The sequence below is a fragment of the Euprymna scolopes genome, chromosome 5 (genome assembly GCF_053919585.1).
Source record: "Euprymna scolopes isolate OS-2025 chromosome 5, ASM5391958v1, whole genome shotgun sequence".
In the NCBI taxonomy this organism is placed as follows: Eukaryota; Metazoa; Mollusca; class Cephalopoda; order Sepiida; family Sepiolidae; genus Euprymna; species Euprymna scolopes.
The window spans coordinates 62,163,086-62,188,543 of NC_136486.1; the positions used below are offsets into that span (position 1 = coordinate 62,163,086).

The 25,458-nt window shown below is 33.1% G+C and overlaps 1 long non-coding RNA gene across 3 annotated transcripts in view; it reads left to right on the forward strand.

The window, feature by feature from the left end:
* The window catches only part of LOC145276817 (uncharacterized), a 513,337-nt gene that overhangs the window by 292,188 nt on the left and 195,691 nt on the right, over nucleotides 1-25,458 (forward strand). For all 3 annotated transcript variants that reach the window (XR_013868018.1, XR_013868019.1, XR_013868020.1), the window contains exon 2: nucleotides 227-343. This is a non-coding gene — a long non-coding RNA (uncharacterized LOC145276817). The remainder of the gene's footprint in view (nucleotides 1-226; nucleotides 344-25,458) is intronic.

A 25,458-nucleotide genomic window follows, 5' to 3' on the forward strand; every position in this document is an offset into this window, starting at 1 on the left:
TCAATGGTTGTCCTTAACTTTGTTTGTCTTTAATGACGTCATAAAGCAGTATCTTAATTTCTAAATAACTTCTATGAAAATATAAAGCTGTTTGAAACTGATGACAACTCTGTTTGAAATAAGCTGTAACATTATTTTAAGAAACTTAGTTTATCTCAACTAATTCATATTTGATCAACCCCGTTCGTTTTTCTTTAATTGTTTACGTTTTGTTTCTTTTTCCTAGGACGAACCAGCGATGCACCACACTGCTGATCTACAAGTCAGAATATAAGCGTGTCTTCTCTCCATATGAAATACCGTTGATTTTTTTTTATCTGCACAAATTGTATTGTTTTATTTTGTAAGTAAACGCTGATGTTTGTTTTATACTTCGATAAGATCTTATGCTATGCGTAAAACACACTTTTTTAATGTAGCTGATAGTGGGCATAACAATAGTGTCAGGGTATATTTTATGAACCTCTAAAAATTTATGAGTGTTAAATCTTTTGATACGTGATCCGTCATGTGCATAGTTATGACAGTCCATATAAGTCTTATAGTTACTTATACAGTGTTTTATCTGCGATTGTCTAGTATTTCTCTTATTATTGTGTATATATATGTATATATATATTAATTTTATTTATACAAACATTAATGGCTACATATGTGCATACATGTTTCTGTAATCACCGACGTTTGAAGGTAATTCTTGGCCTGAAGACGTAATCCCCCAACGTGGGTGATTACAGAAACATGTATGCACATATGTAGCCATTAATGTTTGTATAAATAAAATTAATATACCTGCTCTGTTCACTCATTGAGCACTATTTTGGTAGACACATGTTGTTTCATTGGATGTACTTCTAGGAAACTAAACTCTACTGGCTATATATATATATATATATATATATATATATATATATATATATATATATATATATACAAAATAACAATAGAGAATTCAGAAACAATGAAAGATTGAATGGTATTTTTATGAGTATTCACTTCGATAAAGATGTCAGTATAAATGGTTTCTTCTATGAAACTTTAACGTCCTAGAGGGTTTTAAATTCTTACTTGTGACATATCGGACTATGTTATAGCTGGTTGGATGACCGCGTCCCCTCTTCGTGATGATGTGGGTGCATTCCATTGTCGGATGTTGTCCGCGGTCTGCTGAATCTGTGTTGGTTTACACATTTTCTTGTGTACGTGGCATCTTCTCAGTCCGTAAAGAGCTTGCAACGCACACAAGAGGCTCGGATTCTTAATCCTGAGCTCCGGTGTGTCAAACTGATGAGCCCAAATAAGGGCGAAACTCGAGTCTTGGACATCCGGTTTGTTGACTGCCATGGGTATTGTTAGCTACGATGTTGTTTTACTATGAGAAATAATTATATATATATATATATATATATATATATATATATATATATATATATATATATATATATATATATGGCTGTAACAAGGCTGTAGTATCCGTATTCTCATGTCAACTATCAGTGCGCATTTATTTCCGTACTATATCTGGCCGGATGAAACTTTTCCGCCTTACAATAAGCTCGCTTCAAAACTCAATAAATATTCTCGAAGCGGTCTTTCTTACCTTACATCTACGGCATCTGTGTTGGCCTATATGAACCAACCATAATTAAGAAACTATGCCCGTTTTTTGAGAATGATTCTATTTCTCCTCTCTCCATTAATAATTTTGAAAGGTGTACACCGGAAACTTATAAGTAGTGTTCTTTATATTTCCCTTTGTTCACATAATAAGTTTAAAGTGTTGTTTTTTTTTTTTTTTTAAATTGGATTGGAGTATAAAGTGAAAAATATTAAAATTATCTTTTTAGTTTCTGTTCCTCATCTACCTTTTTTAATATATATAACGACATTATATAAAATGTAATGCCAATAGTAATAAAATATTTGTATTATATATATATATATATATATATATATATATATATATATATATATATATATATATATATATATATATATATATATATAGTTCATCTTCAGGGTATAGAAAAGATACTGACATCGTTATCGAAGTAAATATCAGTAAAACACCCTCCAGTCGTTTATTTGTTCTGAATGTAAATGTGTTTTCCTCCGAAAGTGACAACGCTTTAGCGTGAATTACATTTTTATATAATCATTTAATCTTGCTTGGCTCTTTTTCACAGTTGTTCCGTTTTGTATAAGACTGCATTTTGTATAAGACTGCATTTTGCCAAGTCGCATCCTCTTAACTTTTATGACTTTCACGAGCGTTCTGTTCACAAACGCTGGACGTTCGCTAACGCGCTGAGTATCGAACTCATCTCTCTCGTAACAGAACTCTACACTTCTAAATCTATCTTTTTCAGTACGTCGTCACTATCCTTGCCTTAATATCGTTCGTGGATTTTTTTTCAATCTTTGCTTATGTTATCGTTAGCTGAAATTGTGTTTATCAAGTTTACAGCCAATTCACATTCATGAGAACTATCTTATGTAAATTTCAAGTTAACATAACTATTCTACAGATGACATTCCTTCTGAAATTCTATTTTTACTAATCATAATCGTGGACTATTATAATTACATCATTATAGTCGATTATTTCATTACTTTTTCAATACACAAACACTATAAAACTACTACAGTAATCGAATGTCGACAACCACATGCACACCTACATATTAAACTAATTTTTATCAAAACATACACAAATGAGAAATTTTGATTAATTTTATTCGGTTTACTAAAATAATATGGTACATAGCCGCTATAAAGAGATTAGAGAAAAAACCGGTGACTCTCTCTGACAATCTTAGCCGGAGCATTGGTTGGAGAAATGCTATTTCTGCTTTCTATTAAACAATAAGTGCGGATACGTCGGCCACATTTTTCGTGGATATAAAATCAATAAATTAATTTGTAGTAACCTGGCTTCTCACTTATTCAGCTTTTCTTACTATGAATGATGCATTCTACAGGGTGTCATGCATACATCGGCTGCATTCAAACTGAGAGAGTAATTAAAATTCTACCCGTTCCTTAAGTGAAATTGTTTGCATCTCTCTTGAACCAGGTCTATATTTTAAGGTAGTTTTATTTTTTAATATTTGCATTATACATTCTGGTTATTCCCATGATTATTGCAATGATGAGGATCTTCTTAAGATTCCAGTGTCTTTTTATGTCATTCCTGGAACCTTTTATATTTTATAATCTTTTTATATGTTTGGACTTTTCTCTTTCTCTTGCTGTTTCATATTACGTAAGTCAGATTGCACAGGAAAATAAACCAGGCCCTGATCCCGGGGAAAACTCTTGATATCTATTTGAGATACATAAATATGTAACTATTCCATTACACCTCCCTTTTACCAGTCAAACACTGAGTTAAGTTTGGAACATTAGTTTCCTCTCATTCAACGACAGTTTAAATAAGTAATACTATGCTTTTCTGGTATCTTTGGTAAACTGGATTCCAGGACAATAATTTATTTTGTCTCGTGGAGTATCCAGCCTTGCGCTTATACTGTAGGTAACATTAATATAGGAAGTTGCACTGTTTTTTGTATAATAATAAACAATATGGGTTATTAATACTAAGTGGGAACATATTTTGGCTGCAAATACTATATATTTTTGGATATTTAGTCAAGGTTTACCTGTATAAAAGTATATATAATGTATTCCTTACAAAACCATGTACAAAGAGAACTTAGACATTCGAAGTGAGTGTCTTGTTGGCATTCAGTTTCTCTCCAGTAGATATTCAGTTTATGCCGCCATATGGAGCTTGCAATCAAAAAAACAGTAGTAGCAGATAGTATACTCGCGTCATAATCCGGCTGCGTACACTACCGATGAAGAGCGATAATACACGGACGCTGGTACTTTTAAGAAATTTGTATTTTATTTCAGCATTAAATGTCATGTTATTTATTGGCATGTCGTAAAATAAATAAACTAAACAAAAGTTAAGCTATATTTGTACCTCAACGCGGTGGAAATCTTCATTCAACAGAGCAAAAATAATCAAAAAAATAAATGAAAGAAGATGATCTTGTTATTTAGAAAAGAAAATACAACGCGGCGTTCATCTCTCAAAGAAATGAATAAACACTGGAATAAACATACCAGGTGGGAAACTATGATACGAAAAATCTTGTGTAATAGTTTTCCATTTTTCATCAGTATCTATAGACAAGAAATGAAATAAGGAATCGTTCCGAAACATCCGACAGTTTCCACGTATGTCAAACAGATAAACAGGATAACAATAGCAATGGAGTATTTTATAGACACCTTCACGAAGAAAACGCCTACATACAGAATCAATATTGCCCGGCTATAATGAATACAGTAACAGATGTTTGATCAACACAGACTCCGATTATTAGAAGGAAACTTGATGAAATCATACATTGTAGGAAAAACATCCACCAAATGCAGAATCATTCAACCACGGTAGTGGTTGAATATATGCTTAAGTCCGAAATTGAATGAATCGAGACACATTCAAACCCCCACCACTAATTCCGTTCGCAACCAAATTTCAAACAGTTTATATAGTTGGATAGAACACCTCATTAGCTACATTTTGAAAAAAAAATCGAAAATTGGTTCAGTAGAAAAAAAGTTACAACAAAATCTGTGGGTTCACAAACAGGAGAGTAAGTACATAAGTGACTAACGCTTTTTTTATTTTGCATAACTTTTTTGTATACAAATATTTTTACTTCGATTTTCCCAATATGACATGTTAGCGTAACGGTTAGAGTACCGGCGGTTGGTGGAAAGATTTTAGGTTCAATCCCGTGTATCGTTTTTTTTTTATAATTAAAAAACCGAAATTTTTTTTAATAAATAATTTTTTTTAACTCTCCTTATGATTTTATAGCAAAAACTGGTGGATTTATCGATTAAAAATATTAGTGAATTCTATGATATACATATTCTTTGAATGAACTCAAATTTTTCGCTATCACATTTGATGAAAAATGTAGTCCCATTTTGGCAATGCGTCTGACCAATGATGCTTTTGAACCCACGACCAGCACTGCGATGTAATCAGCAGCAGCCTGGGCATAAATATTCCTATTTTTAAACTCCTTTAAAAGAGGATTCAGCATACAGTTCCATAGTAAAGGTGATAAAACCCCACTTTGGGGGTTTAATTTAACTACTTCCCTTTTAACAGTTGCCCTCAGTAGTTCTACTTGAACTGTTATGTGCCTCACCATATACTCAATTCATCGGATGAGTACTGGTGGCACATTGAGTTCGCGTAGCGACTTGAACATACTACTGAAGGGTATGTTGTCAAAAGCTCCAACGATATCTAAAAAGACACCGAGTGTCATATTCTCTTTTGTTAGTTTACGCTCTATACAGATCACGAATTCATGAACCGCAGTCTCGGTAGAGACCCTGGCTCGGAACTACTGTGATTGAATGATAAATATTGCATCAATGTGTGTTTGAGAGCTAATTTTTTTGACAATCATTAATAAATATTATAAATTTATATATTAATACAAGAGCAATGTCTGGAAAAATCATGGATTATATGGAAAAATGCGCGCATGAAAAGTAATATTCTTAAGATTTTATTAAACCTGGAAAAGTAAAGGACAAGAAATTCAACCTGGAAAAGTAAAGAACAGGATATTCTAGTAAAGTAAAAAATAAGAATATTTTAGACTTAAAATATTGCAGCTAAAAATAAAATTTGAATATTGATAAATATTTTATTTATTATTTGCATATGTTGTTGTTTATTGTTGAGTTAGAAAGAATTAAATGATCCTAATTATGATATAATAAAATTATTAATTTTTATGTAAATTATAAAATTATTAATTACATCTACTAACTAACTAATGAATTAATTTTATTCAAACAATTTTAACTGCATAAATATAGGCAAATAATAGGGGGAAATAAGTTCAATCCAGCGACTGACACCCTTTCTAACTCAACAATAAACAACAACATATGCAAATAATAAATAAAATATTTATCAATATTCAAATTTTATTTTTAGCTGCAATATTTTAAGTCTAAAAAATTCTTATTTTTTACTTTACTAGAATATCCTGTTCTTTACTTTTCCAGGTTGAATTTCTTGTCCTTTACTTTTCCAGGTTTAATAAAATCTTAAGAATATTACTTTTCATGCGCGCATTTTCCCATATAATAATATATGTATAGAGATTACCAAACGTGAAAGTAAATCAGTACTTTAATGAAGAATAAAACGCAACATAAATCATAAAAATGACAAGACACCAAGTCATGGTAATAGGTATATGAGTTTGTTGAACTTTAGACATGTTTGCAAAATGTAAGTATAAAATAAGGTCACTGATTTTTAATGAACTGTTTTTGATGTTATAAAACACCAACCCACGTTATATGGAAAATAAGTAATCGATCTAGTCTGTTGCGAGGATTGTATAATTATTTATATATTATAGATTTTCTACATAAATGAACCGGCGGCTTCAATAGGGCGTTTAAATGTAAAAATAATGTTTTGTTGTGATAAGTCTTGAGTGTAGGTCTGTTCTATTAATAGACAATGCACCATAAATCCAATCAGACACGGTTTTAGGTAAATCATTAATCGTTACCATCAGCACAACATGACGTCAGTCTCGTATCAAGACAGAATTATATCACTGAATAATGCAACAAGATTGAGTATATTTCAACCCCGGTTCTGGCATCAGATTCGTTCGTTTTTATTATCTATGGTTATTGATAGAATCACCCGAATTCTTGTGGCCATACGCGATTTATGTTTAAATCATATCAATAATAACCTCAACTAAATTCAGTGGAAACTAAAAAAAAAAAATAAGTCAATATACAAAGCTCGCCATTAGCTGCGCAAATTCGAAATGACATCCAACCGATATCGGACAGGGGTAGATATTTTTAATATGAAACAAATTACACATACAGTAGTGTGCGTCCTCATAAATCAGGATCCGTCATAAATATGACGCAAATATCAATGCATAAAGCCGATATTTATTGTTGTTTTTTGGCTTACATCCTAATGTCGCATGAGATTTTGGAGAAGTTTTGATAAACAATAAGATCTTATAGCATAAATAAGAAAACAGTATTCCGCAGTTGCTTATTCATCTTTCCTGGGCGAAATATAATTTTTGCTTAACATTGAAGAAAGAAAATATGTGAGGGGGATTTAATAAAATGAAAGCACAAATACATACTCAAAGATTACGTGGATTTCTGTTTATAATGGCATATTACATGGTTAAAAGTACAGGAATACACGAGGTAAATAAATCAATAGAGAAGTGCTGGATAAAAAAAAGTTGATGTCCGGAGCACTGAAAGGCTGCCGTCACCAGCAAAAAAGAATACGATGTTAATATCATAAGAAAAACCAATAGCACAGGTTGAAAATATTCACTTATTCAAACAATTTGTGAGAATGTAAATATAATGTGAGAATCCATAGTTACAGGATGAAACATAAATCAGTGTATAATTACAATGAGCACACATTTAAACGTTTAAACGCAAATTGCAATCAAAACAAATTAAAACTTGCATGTCAATTTCTTCACTTTCTTATTATTTAGTTGTACGACAAACTTTAACATAACTACCTATATATATATACAATGACGCCAGAAAGAATGTCCGTAATTGTAATTTTTTGAAAACTGCAAATTTAGGCTTTATTGTATCTGTTTAACAATCTATACCTGATTTGATTCGTCTTTTAAGCCCCTATAATTTTACTTGTACATATTTAACTTTTAATTGAGGTATTTTAATGTTCATGAAATTAAAAAAAAAAACAATTTGTATCCAAAAGGCAAAAAACTCAGCACAATATAAAATTATTATTTAAAGGTAAAATTGAGAATGCTTATGCAACAAAAATGCATCAGTAACACAGTGTAATAGTTCATATTTAGTAGCATAACCCGTTTTGCAATTCGAGCGCATGCAATCGGTTGGGCATTCCTTAAATTAGTCTCCGGCGAAAGGGCATCAAACTTCTTTTTAATTTTTGTTCAAATTTCTTCCAGATTTGACATTTTCTCATTGCGTTGCTTTTTGCATGCAATGTCATACATTTTCTATATGATTGAGGAATGGAGATCGCGCAGGCCAATCATAACACGGAATATTATGCTTTTCAAGGAATCTCTTAAAACTGACAAATGGGTGGAGGAGAGCATTATCCTGCATAATGATGAAATTACCATCCAAATTTCAGCCAAAGTAAGCTAGAAAATGATCAGTACACATGATAATCTACTTGGTATAATGATTTTGACGTTCAAACGAACTATGGATCCTGAATCATGTGTAAAAATAACCTCCCATACTAAAACTGAACTTCTACCTTCTTGCAGTGTTGAAACTGCGCACCTAGTATGAAATCCCTTTTTCTTCCTTCGACAAACGTACTGCCTAACATCACCGCCTAGCCAGTTGAACATGCTTACGTCGATAAAAATAACTTTCGACCAATAAGAAGATACATTTTCTTCATTGCATCTGATGAAGCCCAGGCAGCGCTTTCTCTTCTTTACAGAAATCTATGTCATTCGTCTGGCAGCATAGCCTCGCGAATTAAATTCCCTCAAACTGCTCTAAACTGTACAACTAGCGCATTTCCTTACAATATGTTGGATTGGAGGAGACATTTTAAATCTGTTTCGGAGGCTGTGAATCTTGCTTACATTGCTTTTCCTTAGAGAAATAACTCAAGGACAACCAGATTTAGGAGCATCACGAACACTGCCGTTTCTTTTTTGTGATTTGCATATTCATCTGGACTGTTTTCTCATCACATTTCAATCTACGGCCGATTAATCGATTGGATCACCCAGAAAGGTTGAGATTAATGAGATCTTGACGATAATTAAATTCGAGGAATATAGACTAAATGTTACGTTGTATGATCTGAAACTACATTAATTACGATTGCAGATGCTTGCTAGCCTAAATGGTTGATATTCTCACCTGGACTTTGGATAATTTGTAGCTGCGGATTTCCCCTTTGCTTTCTTTATGTGAAGATTTTTTTTTAACTAACGTAAACATTACTACGATAATTCAATTAAAATCTAATATGAGCAGGTTTAATTAAAGAGCAATAAAACTGTAACATTAAATTCAGTTTATATTTGACGTTTTTGAAAAAAATGACAAGCCGGACTTTTTTTTCCGACAATACTCTTAATAATTATAAACTTGTAGTAAACTGTTCCACATATAAGAATATCCGATAGAAGAATGTTTACAATTAAAGTAGACAAACGTGAGAATAGTACATCATTTTATGTGTTCCCTGCAGACCATGACTTGGATCTGAATTTAACACTTTTATGCATAAAAAGTAAAATATACATTATAGTTAATGTTTGGTGTTAGAAACACGTTTTCCTCATGCTCGGGAAAACATTGCAAAAGTCACAAGCATGATTTATTCTATCATTTTTTTTTTAATCCTAAATATATGAATCCGCTTAGAAGGAAACAGGTTTATTCATCTCGGATATAATATTTGAGAATGGGTCGCAATATGTAAAAAAAAAAAAATTGACAAATTCATTATATTTATATAAAATTTAAAATAAATCGGCGAATCCGATTTGAAGTAGATGGAAAACGAACTCACACAACCCCCAAACTGCTTTAAGTATTGTTTTGGAAGTTTTACACCTTGAAAACTATATACAAATTATGATTGTTTAAGTTATACATGTAAAAATGATCTTATCTCTAGGTAATTTAATTTCCTGAAAATGCCCTTTCTTTCTCTTTCCTCCTGTCCCCCTCTCTCACTCTGTGTTTCATATATGCACACCAATGTACCACACTTACAATAATTATCTTGTCACTAAAATCGGTGACCCATTTTATTTTTCAATCAAATCTATTGAGGGGTAGCTCTTGTCGACAACCCACCACGACTCGCCAGCCGAAAACGTCACATACTTCACCTCTGTGACTTTATCGACATTACATTTCTGTTTATATTGCACGATAGAGAACTTGCTGTTTTTTTCGTAATTAAATTTATATGATGGTTTTAATTAAAGTTGTTTACTAAATAGGTTAATTACCATAGTGCCTTAGTACATTTTGATCTAAACAGAAACAATTATATGGGACGCTCACCTGTCTTACCAAAGGTAATACTATTTATTAATTACAGATGAATATTGCACGCTGATAAAATTTCTCAAGATTTCTTGTGATATTATTTATCAGAATCGGAGTGTTCGATTCTTTATTTGTATTTTTTATTATTGATTTTTGATACAGATGGGCAGCATACTAGCTCAGATACAAAATGGGTATTTGTATGAAGTATCCAAAAATATGCCCAATCATTTCTGACACAGTATAAAACACTCACATGAACTTTTTCTCTCGCTCCCTCTCTTCCGTGCACACATACATAAAAATATATATTATATATAGGTAGAAATTAATAAAAAATAAAGTAAGTATTGTTTGTTGTCAAGCGAGGCCATATTAGTGGTTTACAAATATGTAATGCCCATTATCCTAAATATCAGTCATCAATTTATTGAATTTCACATTAATTTCTATTTACAATTATTATTATCAGAATATAAATAGATCAGTATATCTTAGCATGGAGATAAATAAATTATATACAGTTTGATCATTTATTATGATCATTATTGCTAGATACCTTTTAAATTTTTGCGTGGTAAATAAGTAAAAACGTTATGGCATCAGAGGGGAGTAAGTGTGGGTGAGTAGATGGAAATAAGGAACGAGACGGAAAAAACAGACATGCCTGAAAATCACTATCAATAAAATATTCATCGCTTCCTCTCTTCTATCCTTTCTATTTCCCTTTCGTTCTTATTTCTTTTTTTCCTTTCTCTCTCGCTTTTTTCCTTCTTTTTCTTATCTCATAACCCATTTCATTGATGGGAGTAAAGATGATGTAGTGGGGAGGGCGTATACAAGAGTGCAACGTAAGTTGTACGTTTTCTTACCTGATAAAACTCTAGTCAAATAAAACCATTTTATAACTTAATGACCCTGAGAAAAAATGAACCCCCTTTTTACCATAGATATATGAATGTACATTTCTCCATTATTTGAACATAAAAAAATGAATATGTTTCAAATGTTGGCCTGCCATAACATACGTATAAAACAATTATTCTTAAACGACCATCTCCTGCCATATCTCATTTACTCTTATTTACATACAATCATCTGTTATTTTTCTCAACATCTGATAGAATCTCCTGATTTTAAACCCCTTTTTACGAAGAAGGCCTGATATCTTCATTGCAAACGTTGCTTTCGTATAAGATGTATCGCCCAAAGAGACATCTCGTTAATATTTGCTAGCTGACTGAAACATGACCACGACTGCGTAGAAACATATTTTACTGGTTGTGTAAAAATAGTAAGTACACTACTTCGATATAAAGTACCTTTGCGACACTTCATTGGTTACTCAATCTCTGGAAAACATAATCAGAGATTGCATATCTATTATATATATAAATCCGTAATCCTGTCTGTTTGTTTGTTTGTTCACAATTTGATTAATATATACAAAACTTCCTGCTGAAAACGCTTATCTATATAAATTTTATTTACTATAATTTTTTTTTTATATAAATAAATAGCATCACGATATTCACTATATTGAAGGCAATGTACGTAATAGGACTAATCTAATTTGGATATTATATTAAAGAAAATCTTTTTAAATAATTCGCTCAATTAAGATTACTGATTATAGTAATGTAAGTGATGTAATTGTTCTATTTAAGAGTATTATTTTAAGTGAATTCATTTAAATTATTTTAATTAAAGGTATTTTGTACTATTTGCTAAACTGACACATTTTAAGTAATTTTCACTGATATTTCACTTCCGCTTATGAACGGATATAGTTTTTAACCAAATCGAGAGACATGGTGATAAAATAATTTGTTTTAATTGTTTAATTTCTATGAATGTAAAAGTTACAAATATTGATAAAAATAAATAAATACTTAGGCTAAGGATGATTTTATTTTTCGACGACATATTTTAAATCGTTAGCCCTCTATTAAAGTCTCGGCTATAAATGGCGATTCATTGATTCGTGTGAGCACGTTTACCAAAAGGTTAAAATTTATTTTCTACGGACGATTTTAAAATCATTTTTCAACTATTCACTTGACTGTCTGAATTTTTTTTTCGTTTCCATAATACCTTGAAAAAAAAATAAGGTAATGTAATGCTTTTTATATCAGATATATTCCTACGCGTTTTTTTTTTTTCACTTTTTTTTCTTTGATTTTCTTTTGAGAAAGATCTTATGTTTTCTGTCTGGGGAATTGATTTAGTTGATAACATATATTTGTGGGGAGGGAGTTTCGACGTAATTATGTTTTTTTTTCGGGGGGAAGGGGGTGTCGCTCTATGTCTCAGCGTCACTCAACGAAAAATAATTGAAGAAGTACAAAAATGCGGGTGTTTGTATCTGTTCAGTACTTCTGCAGTTTACGCACCGTTCTATTTTTTAGATATGATTTACAAGTGTAATTCAATTTTTGCCGTATCTTTTGTTTATTAATTTTTTATGTGAAAGTCCTTCCTTTATTAAAAATGGGGTACTTTTTATATACACAACAAAGCATAGTTTATCCGCAAAAATCCTAATTTACATTTTTGGAAGCAACACAAACTGAAAACGGACCTGTACAGTTATTTTTTTTCTACGTAATGTAGAACTTTCGTTTACATTTTTACCAGTTGTACAATAAATGTCGTTTACACAGAAGTGTTGGTTTCGAACCTGTAATTACATAAATATTAAAAGAATGCCAATTAGTATTGTGTAATACAAATATATCCGTAGCAAAGCTCTGGTAAATCGGCTAGTATACATATATATATATATATATATATATATATATATATATATATATATATATGTGTGTATATATATATATATATATATATATATATATATATATAAAGTGAAAGTGTCCGTATGTCTGTCTGTGTGTGTATGCGTGTCTTTCTGTGTACATTCCCTACGCAATAAGTCTGCCAATTTTCAATCTACAGTCACGAAAATTTGATATCCAGGTTACTGAGATGATGAAAAATCTTTGTAATCCGTTTTCGGCCAGAAATTTGGCTCTAAAGGGGTCATTGTTCAACGATTTGACCTTTGAGAACTCTACCAAAATTCTCCGCTAATTTTGGGTATAAACAATTGAAATTTTAGATATCGGTTCCTTGGTTATAAACTTGATGTGAGCTCAAAACAATAAAGGTTAAGAGGTCATAATAGGGGTAAGATTAAAAAAAATTACTTGTGCGGTCTCTGCCAACTTACTCAAACAATTTCTGAAATTTTACATAAAGGATATTCAGAGATAGGACAAGCTTTTTAATTGGTTCGGGTCGAAAATTTAAGCTACCAATATATAAATGCACGTATGTATGTTTGTATATCTGCCTGAAACGTTAGGTAGAGGCAACGGATTTTCACAAGATCAGTATTGTTTAAATGTTGGGGCCTTCACACAACAAATACCGAAACATTGGCTAAAAACATTAATTTTTACACCCTCAACTGGGCACTGTTAATACAGTGTGGGGTCGCTTCATTCACAGATATTTTCGAAAGTCATGCCCTATTTTCGATTGTCTAGCCTTAATTTAAACCTACGTTACTTGTGGTTTGGCAATGGTTGTTACAGCAAATACGTCAGGTTGTTTCCCGTACTTTCCTCCTTCGCGGTAAGGGTTCAAGCCTGCCTTCCTCTACCACTTATTATTTTTTTTGGCTCAACACAACTCCAAAAACCCGGGCAACGCCGGGCTGAAATGCTATATATATATATATATATATATATATATATATATATATATATATATATATATACTGCGTATCAAATTATTAACCAGTTTACATTTTTCTTTTAGTATTTAAGGAACGAGTAGATAAACATCCATGAAACATTAAGAACGTGCTTACAATACTATTCAGCTACTCCAGACAGAAAATAAATGCATTTAAAGCAGTATTAGCGAAACTATGGCAGAATATGAGAATATCTCTTGACTTCCGTGTGTCAGTTATCAACCAAGTTGAGAAAAGCACAATATACTCATAACTTGTTTATTGAAATAATTTTCAACCATTAAATGAACTAGGAACAATTCTTAGAGCAAAATAACTATATAGCAATTATATGTTGACATAATTAGTAGGGGATATGCGATATTTTTTTACGAATTACTTGTAAAAGACCTTGTTGTACAGACTTAGCCAAATTTGTGAATTCGTCAACAGTTATTCCTCGCGATACCTCTTAGGGAGCATTCCACAACTCATCTTTGCTCTTAAATTGGCGTCCACTTGCATAGAGGCGTCGCTTCATGCTACTCAAAAGGTTCTCAATTGGGTCCAAATCTGGATAATTAGCAGACCACTCAATCTTCTATAGCCCAGAGAAGCACATACTCTTTGCTTTTGTTTGCTGCGTGCGAGGAAACATCCTGCATGAAAATAATTGTTCGTCTGGAGTTCAACCTTTGCTTACGCAGCAATGGGACAAAGTGCTCCTTCAGAAATCCATGTAAGCATTTGACGGAATTTTTACGCCGTCTTGGACTCTCCATAGGCCAATTTAAGAACCTCCAATAATCCCAGACCAAATCATTATCCCACGAGCGTCTTGTTGGCGCCTTAAACGCTGATGAAGTGTCGTCCATCTAGGGCCTATCCCTTGCTCCATGACACGTACTTCATCCGTGAAAAAAAACTTTTGAAAAAATCCGTTTTAATGTTGTCCTCTGACCATTTCAATCGGTTTTGTATGTTATGTTGTTTTAATGAAGGCTTTGTTACAGGCTTAACAGCTTTTCGTCACTTATTTCAGAAGGCGACATCGAATACTTTTGTGACATTCTTCAATCAAAGACTTCTCGATCTCACTGCCCAGATTTTATACAACTTCCTCTCTTACGTAGCTTTTTAGGGTCATTGACAAAGTTCTTCACAGTGTGATGGTACTTTCCTATCATGTTCGATATTTCGAGGACAGTTTTACGTTTTGCAAGTTGTTCTGTAATACTATTCTTTTCAGAACTACTCAAACAACGTTTACGACTTATTTTATTGACGAAACAAAGTGCGTTGTTAATATTTGACACACCTCAAATAACGAGGATTCAGCAATTACGATTGTAAGCGGTTTACATTGCTTTGAACAGTACGAAAATTTCACAGTATTCGCAACTCAGCATTGCCAATGTTTCCGAAGCTTTGGATACGGAACTACCAGTAAGTTTCTGAAAGTGGTAAAACAATGTTATCTCGTTAATAATTTGGCAAACAGTATATATATATATATATATATATATATATATATATATATATGTGTGTGTGTGTGTGTGTGTGTGTGTGCGTGTGTGTACAATAGAAAAGTAAGTCAGAAGTGATAGCCTTGGCTATTGAAATAACATTAATTTCATGAGAAATTTATTTAGTTTTTCAAAAGTTTAACAGCAAACAGAAAACAAAGGAAATTTGCAATGAAAAATAAACACCTAAAGAAAGAACTACTTCAGACATAATCCCCCATCTTAGCAGTAAACCGGAAGTTGAGAAGAAGAAGAAAGCAACGTGTAAAATGTAGGTCACGTTTAATTAGTCTTATCAAACGGTATTGTTCCGTTTTATCATAATGAACAAAAACAATACGAGCCCTAGAACACTGACCAGCCTAATTAGCTTTCTTTTGGAGCTAGATAAACTTTCCTAGATTATTAGTGCGTCTTAATTAATTCGATTAAACATGAAAGCTTATAACTCACATTTCACAACGTTTTATATTCCATTCATTCAAAGTGAGAAGAACTATTTGACTGAATACGATTTAAACTTTAGAATGATTTGAAATTCCTCCTCCATAAATATCTATGATAATAATTGTTTTTTATATGATTGCCATTATAATGTAAAATATTACGAAAGGATTGATAATTATGAAGGCTACTGATAAAATCTGAGTGTTTAACATACAACTGTACAGTTGTCTACTAACAGTTGATTTACCAACAACCATGTTATATTTTGACCGTTTGTAATCCTAAACTATTTTAGAGGTTTTCGTCAGAAAATTTGTTCATAGGCAATTAGATTTATTCATGTAGGTAAACATGAAATTAAACTTTGCATTGGTGGTATCTAGTCGTGTTCTCGACGAAACCAAAACCTAAAGACATTGAATCTAGAACGATAGCCATTAGGCCCGCTTGCCACTCTCATTAAAAGGGTGTTTCAAACCTACTTATCTATAACATAAGGAGTCTGCCATGTAAACGATCCACACAGGTGCGTTTGTGAAACAGAAAACAGATAAAACTCCGGAGACTTCTGCGTATTAACATTACACTTTCGTCTCATTAGCAGCTCTTTTACCGTCTATAAAGGGATTATAAAGTTTTCTTGTTGTCTGATTACCTTTTATAATAAATTTCTAGTCAGTAAATCAAATATCCGCAAAGTATATGTATGCAATTTCCTGAATTATAATTTATTGTGAAAAGTAAAACATGAGTTTAAGAACAACATATCAATCGCGTCACAATTTTTTTCTACAAACACGTTTAGTAGATATACTCTACAATGATCTACTTGGTAACATATACTGTGAACTATGATTCATTTTCCGTTGATTACCTTTTAGTAAAGAATACTTGATGCCGCTTAGATGAGAATATAAGATATAAAGATATTCAAAATAAGAAAGTATCAACATCGATTTATCGAGAAAAAAGCAACATTCATATTTTTTTTTTTCGTTTTAAGATTTTCAAATGCATTATATCTGTTGTAAGAATTCTTACAACATTCTTTACGTCTATATCTTGTCTCACTGCTCCAAAACACTTCATAACAATGATTTTCTCATGTCTAACATATGTTTTTTATCGTGTCAGTTGTGTATATGCAAAGTTGATCCTCAATAGCTTTACTCGCAGAAGGGAGTGACTTCATAAAAGATACTTAAAGAAAGACACCTGAGAAACCGAAACAATATCTCATTTATTTAACGAAGTCGTGTTCGGCCATAATAGTTAGTTGCAGTATAAGGCCAAATAATAATGTATCCTATTGAACAACACTGTCACTAATCACTCTAATTTAAAGCGCGTTTAATGTAGCAGGCTTAAGTAAATACTAGAAATCGAAACACATAAAATTAAAAACGTATGCAAAACAAAGTACAACAATTTCAGCCGTTAATAAAATTACACTGCAAACTGCATATGGACTAATATATATATTTTACAAGGTAGTCGCCGCTTACCAAGGCCCGGAAGCCGTCGGGGGTAAGGGTTATTGAGTTTACAGTAATCAATGGGATAGTATCGTAGTAATCGTTGGTATTGGAGAGTTGATAAAGTGTCTTACTTAAGGGGGCAGTTAACCAGGAATTTGTTTATGTTGGAATTGAACACATCCAGGTTTTAGTCAGGTGTGAATCAGGAAGACGGAACCACAGGCGTGCATTTATAAGAAATAAGCTTTGTTCATAGAATCTACGTGAGGGTTTTGGCACAGACCAATATTCGGTTTCAGCTAGCGGGCATTTATCGTGAAAGATTGGCGAGGGGGGGCAGGGATTGGAGCTCAGACACATGTACTATTAGGTTTACGCACAGAGGAGAAAAACTAACAGATAATACTGCCTTTTATCTAATAAGTTAGAATGGATTATTGTACTTGTTTTTATACCCCACTATGGAAAAACACTCGATGTCAGGGTGAAAACCCCCGCCAAATATAACCTAAACTTTTAGTCAATTATTCTTTTACATTTCCCACCCAATATAAGTATACATTACAAAGCGCTCACAACATATCCTGCAATCCGCTAACTGTTTACTCATATGCAAACCGTCCACAAATAAGTCAGATTTTTTTGGGGGGCACACTGCCGCTTTGAGGTAGAGGGCTGCTATTAGGGACACAGGCTACAGGGTTACTAGGTGAGAAGTTGTGCAGCAAGATGTCGGTTCACGTTGCACTTGAACTTCTGCATGTCAGTAGAGTTGGGGAAGCAGGAACCTGGCAGGAGGTTCGAAAGTCTAGTGGTTCTGGGGAAGAAACTACTGGGGTAGAAGGCTCTCTTACATCTAGGGATCTATACTGTGAAGGGGTGGGGTTGTAGTGCTTGTCGTGTTTGTCGGGGCTATTTACGTAGAGGGGGGACAAGTGCTAGCAGCTCGTCGGAACATACACCGTTAAAGTACTTGTAGAACAGGCAGAAGGATGCTACATTGTGTCGATGGGACAGAGGCTGAAGCTTGGATGATAGTTCAGGATCTATTAGGTTGGCGACTCTGTTTTGAACCTTGTCTAGGAGTGAGAGACTAGTAGCAGATGCACCGGCCGAAATATGACAACAATACTCCATCCATGGGCGAATGGTGGTCTTATAGAGGTACAGGACACTTTCAGGGGGCAGTAGCTTTCTAGCACTGTAGAGAGAACCTATGTTTTTCGCAGCGGTCCTGGCAATGCTCTCAATATGATTGTTTCAACTAATGTTTCTTGTGAACGTTAGGCCGAGGAGTTAAAAGATGTGCTTTCAGATAAAGTGGCTTTGGCCATTGCTATCGGTGGTAAAGAAGGGGTCTTGTAGGTATTGAAAGGAAACAAGCTTATTCTTGGCAGCATTGAATGTGACCATCCATTTTTATCCCAATTCCACTACAGATTGGAGGTTATCCTCTAGTGTTGTTGTCATTTCTTTATATATGTGTTGTGTTCATTTGTTTTCCTGTAGTATCATCAGCATATGTACCCATAGTACAGCCTAATTTGTCAGGGAGGTCATTTATTAATATTAGGAATGATAGTGGTTCAAGGATAGACCCCGGAGGCACTCACGCATTTCCAACAGCCTGGATTTTTCTCTTATCTAAGAATGAGTTAATTATGGTAACTATTCTTCTAGTGATACCGTATTATCTGATTTTTCTGAGAAGATCGTTGTGTCATATCCTATCAAAAGCCTTAGATATATCTATAGCTACCGCTCTCTCCCCTGCTTTGTCAAGTGAATGGTATATACGCTCGGCGATTACAGTTATAATGTTTGCTGTGGAACGGGCTTGTCCAAATCATATTGTTGGTCGGTAAGAAGGTTAGCGTATGTAAGGTAATAGAATAGAGCTTGGTTAATTATGGACTAAAATATTTTGGAAAAAAGTGGGAGGAGGCTTATGGGGCGGTAATTTGTTGGGTCAGTTCTTTCGTCAGAATTCTTGAAAACTGGTATCCCAGTAGCAGTTTTCCAGCAGGCAGGAAAGCAAGATACATTAAGGCATTTGTTGTAAAGTTTGGAGAGAACTGGACCTATTTCGGCCGAGCATTTTTTAATAGCACAGCCGGGATGAGATCAGGTCCACATGCTTTTGCAGCACTAATATTTTTTTATAATGGCATGCACCTGAGAAGGTGTGATTTTCAGATCGTCAAGTGTGGCGTCTGTCTGCGAAGGAAAGTGTGGGAGAGAGTGGTTAGCAGGGTCTAGTATGGAGTTGGAGGAAAACCGACTGGCAATCCTGTTAGCCTTCTTGGTTGCTGAACAAACAATTTCATGATCGTTGGAAATGTTTATGCAGAAGAGAACACTAAGCAAGGGATTATGTCTACCAGTTTCCTCATACTTGTCATCCCGTGGTTTTTATGGGGAGTTTATAACAAAAAGTGTATGCAAATAATTCTCACAATCTAGACCAACTACAAGAGAACATTAAAACGCTATCAGTCATTACCCGATAAGATCTACAGCCAATATCTGCAACCGTTTATAAACGAGCCTTGAAATGCATAGATCTAGACGGAGAAAACTTCCAGCAGGTTACTTAAACAATGTTACATGTTTTTAAACTATTGTTTATAAGAATGTTTCTCTTTCTACTACATTTTATGGGCCACTTTTTATTGAGCAACCCTGCATGAGTATCGTGAAGTACCGTGCCATTGATATGTATGATTACACATTCCTATGTAACAGCTGAGACTTAGAGGTTGTTTATAAGAAGCATATAGTTGTAATTAATTCAGAAATTTAGTAAGTGTTTTCTTATCAGTCAAGGTTAATATTTTGCAACCCAACTAGAAAGTGGCCTGATCTCGTTAGTGTGATTTAGGATTTTTTAAAGCCTAAAGTATTTCTCATTCAGAGTTCTACATGATCTATAAGAAGGGCTTCCGGCGGTTATGTTTACTCAATTTTAGTAAGCAAGTGTACATCTTCTCTACTTTCCATTGAACTTGATGTAGATAATTTTAAAAACAAATATCGTTATTTAATATTTATGAAATAATAGATGCTAAAAGAAGGTGAGTTATGAAATGAAGAATAACTCTATTGATTAGTTTTATTATGAGCTAATGTTCTTCCATATGCATATAAATGAAATCAATCATTTGCGTGTGGAGAATGTTAATGTGCCAGAAGGGACTCTCTTAAGGAGTGTCAGAGTTGCAACGTGTAACGGTTTCATTACTGGATGCCAAGATAAATATCAGCATGTTGATGTGGCAAACAGTTTTAATCTGACAGCTAACGGAGAGACACCAGTGTCAAATGTACTGCGCTTGTATTTATACATTTGAGTCCAACTAAATTGACCCACCAACAGATTTAAAATTTAGTAATTCCTCTTTTACTGTGTATGACACGGTAAATTATGCGATTATAATAATTATTTGCTCAACAAAAATATATTGTATTCACTAATAACTGAAAATTAGTTAACTAAAAAAAAGTTCAATATTGATGTCCGCCGTATTGAAAAAAACTGGTAATAGGCAGAAAGCACACACAGAGACAAACACACCCATATATATATATATATATATATATATATATATATATATATATATATATATATATATATATATATATATATATATATATATACTCCTATGAATTCGTTTGCTTTTTGTCTGTATTGGAATTCATATTAACCCCCCTCTTTTAAACAAGAAAATACAATTTTCTTATATATGGGTGGTGGAATTGCATTCACAAACAAAAGATCTAGCTAATTTGCCTATTCCTTTAAACATCCATTTTAATTAATTCCCTATTAGTGGCTTTGGTTTTCTAATACGATAATCATCTTTAGTTTACTAGTACGTGTAACTATATTCATGCAGATATTCTACATGATTTATACTTGCATAATATTAGCGTAAAAAGTTAGTCCACACAAAATTGTTTCCATATATATCTATGTGTACGTATATATTTTTGTTTAACAAATTTTGCCTATAAAACTCCCCGTATAGTTTTTTGTCTACCGATATGAAACTTCATGCATAAGGTATTTGAATCCATGCAAACATTTATATTTGATTTTAAGCCCGGAAAAATTCATGCAAACGTGTGAAAATTTTAAAAAAAAAAAAATTCCAGGTGAAAGTCGGAGGCCGGCATTACGAATGCATAACGTAGTGGCTATATGATCATGTTATAATTTTTAGTCTTGCAGCAAACATGTTTCATGGACCAGTCGTTGACGGCAGAGGCAATATAAATCGTGAACTGAACGTTTTGGTTTCGATTCTCGTGTTGGCGCATGATTCTTTTTTTATACACTTTTAAAATCATTACTATATATCGCATCTATCTATTTATATATCTATAAAAGCGAAATGTATGTCCTTTCTCCATGGTAGCTAAAGAAGACTATTATACAGAAATGCATTACTTTACATGTTCATACTTTTTAATATTTACGTATGCACATAACCTCATTAACAGTACATAGGGCCCGATCAAAGCCGGCCGCAACTGCTAGTATATATATAAAGAGTTAAAAATTAAATGTGTTTTTAACTCTTTTGCAAAGTTTTTTTTTTAACATGTTTTATTAACTATTTGCTCTTATTATAAGCTCTATCTCCTATTAGGTTTTATCGAGCTTTACCATCGGGATAAGATTACTTTATAAATATTAATTATTTAATATTTATAATATACTTTAGTTTTATGATCTTGGATAATTTTGGTAAATTTAATTGTAATTTGTATTATATATATATATATATATATATATATATATATATATATATGTATATATATATATATATATATAATTTTTTAAATTTTTTATTGAATCCATAAAAATTAAAAAATTAAAAAATTAAAAAAATTAAAAAAAATAAAAATAAAAAATAAAAAAAATAAAAAATTTAAAAATTTAAAGATTTAAAAAAAAATTAAAAATTATAAAAAATTAAAAAAATTATATACCGCTCTATTAACATATCGAGCACTTTTATCGGTTTTTTTTACCTTATTTCCCTTGAAAAGGAATATATATATATATATATATATATATATATATGTCTGTGTGTGTACTAGCGAGCCTACCTGCCTATTACCAATTTTCTACACACACTTCCCAAAAACCCGGGCAACGCCACATACCCAGGCTAGTCTATAATACAAATCTCACCTGTCCGATTAAATGTATGTACGTATGTTTGAATATCTGCCTAAAACTTTCGATTGATGTGACGGACTTTCAAAATATCGATATTGTTTTTACGCTGGACCCTTCGGACGCCAAATACCGAAAAAATGGTTAAAAACATTAACTGCTTTACCATCCACGGGACACTTTTCTACAGGAGGGTTGGTTTTTCGCCGATATTGTAAAAGTAATACCGCGTTTTAGATTGAATAGCCTTCATTTTAATATTCGACACTTCCGCTTTTGTGATTGACGCAACAGCAAAAATGTCACTTTGTTTCACGTTTTTTCGTTCTTGGCGATACGTGTTCGGGCCTGCCTCCTACCACTTTTTTTCCTCAACACACACCTCTAAATACCTGGGAGATGATGGTCATTCAGGATAGGGTATAATATAAATCTCACCTGTCTGTTTAAGTGGGTGTGCATGTATGTATCGCAGAAACTTTCTTTCTGCATACTACAGTTTTTTTTTGCTCAACCCACACCTGCAAGACCCGGGAAAAACCGGACACTCAAGCTAGTTCATGGATAAACAATAAATTATTGACGCAATACTATAACATTTAATAATTATACGATAGTGTGTGAGTTATTTTCTGTGTCGCGCTTATATCTGGGTCGTTTAATTATAATATACTTCAATTTCTTGTAATAGATAATTTTACCAAGAATTAATCATAAGTTTTCGTTTCGGTTATGATTATAATTGAAAGCGCTTAAGTCTTTCTATCTTTTTATAAATATTTTTACTAAACATTCTTCATAATTTTGGTTTCTGTTTCGATTATATCAGATCGCCCTTTAGTCATCTATTTTTCAATAAATTATTTTATCAAGAATTCCTCATGAGTGTTGGTTTCGGTTTCGATTATAGCTAATGCCCCTGCAAAATTATTTTTTTAAATAATTACATCAAGAATTATTTATAAGTCTTTGTTTTTATTTCGATTTTAGCTGATGGGATTTTAGTAATCTATTTGCATAAAAATCAGCGTTGAATTTGTGACTGAATATTTATGAAAATTTATCTAGAACTATACTGTTTATAAAAGTGCGTTCTAAAATCAAAAATAAATATTTAGAATTAATTAGTTTAATATATTTCTTCACGTTTTCAATATCTATTTAGGTTTTAAACTTAAAATGAATCTCATTCGGGCCAAATACAATTTTTATCTGAAATGAATGACACATAACATAAAATTCAAATCGTCCTAATAATTATATAAACTATATATCCTTCATCGTTTATAATTAATGAAAGCACGAATAAGAAACAAATGGTATAAGTTATGAAATGACATTAATCTTCTAAAGTATACATACCTTTGTTAAATATTTTGGGTCCGATTATACTCTGCACTTGGCATACATTTCCTGTTTAATACATTTATAATTAGTTGTTGGACTTGTGTTCTTGTGTCCAATAAAAAAAAGTCGATAGCGGTCTTCTATCATGTCAGGAAGTGCCACAATATTACACGAGCGAGATCGGGGATACGTCACTACACAAATCCTGCTTGTAGAGACCAAAGTTATGATTACAGGACTATGTCTAGTACCCTCTATATTTAAATTTAGGTGGTTCAACACTTGAGGGCACACCTGAACGTAATGTCCGGCCACGATTATAGTCAGTGGGGCGGTTTCATCTGAGGTCCACGTCTTGCCAACTCACACCTTCGAAGCCGGCTTGGAAGTCAACACCAAGTGTACCTGGATGAGCTTAAGAGGGCGGTGATTCCCTGGTGCAATAAGGCGAGCGCAGGCAGATACTGTTTGACACTACAGGACTCGGCGCCGGCCGATAAGTCTTAACATAGCCAGGCTCATCTTCAGAATTAGTGCTACAACTTTGTTCCCTTCTCTCACTGATCCCCTCCTCTCCCGACCTGAATCAGATTGACTACCCCTTTGGACACACGTCTAGAATCCTACCAACATGCCTTTAACAACCCAAAACCAGATTTATCGCCTCCATTAGCCGAGTATTTGCGGTAATCCCGCTATCGCTTGTGGAAAAGGCATGCTCCCAGTTCTGAGTCTGCAGGTTGCTACATTGAGTAAATATAAGCTTTACTTCATAATAAAGTTGCCTTACTTGATCTTTTCAGTAAATGATTTTAAATGAATCGGACAGAAATTTACTGCATTGTCTGGAGAGAACCAAAATTCCTACTTAATACCAAGCTCGGGTATCCTCGCTCTGTACAGGGGTTTGCCAGCAACTTTGATACGAGGATACTTCAAGTTTAAAGATAACCCTGAACAAATATGCAAACTAAAATGAACATGAAAAGAATCAAACCCCTAGAACAGGATGTCGCCCAGAATATAAAAATCCTATCAGCATGGCTATGCCCTGGCCCATAAGAGGAAAGCAACAGTCAACCTTTTTCTAGTGGTGTTTTTACATGTACCAACCCTAAGCTGAATACTCAATCAGACCAGAGAAAACCTTGTCCTGGAATTCGAGAAAAGTAAACATGGACCACCAAAACGAAATTAAAATCTTGTTAAGTGATCGGTTAAGTGATTGAAGAGAAGAGAAATATTGTTCACTTTTCCGCCTACACAAGGTATGGGGAATTGAAAAGAAAGAAAAATAATGTATTAGAGTCTAAAAAAGCTTACCTTCACTCCTACCAAAGGAAAAAGTATCAGAGATAAAGAATGAACTCCCCATCATATCACAGATATATAAACATCTCACAATTAAGATAAAAGATGTGAGCGAGCAAAAAAACTTTTGCTGAGGCAAGGGTGATTTGGACGAAATGACCCAAGTGAATTAACACAAACTTAAAAGAACATAGAAGGAAAACGGACGACTGTATGAGCGATAGAATATGCTAAAGTGAAACGTTCAAAACTTATGGAAATCTG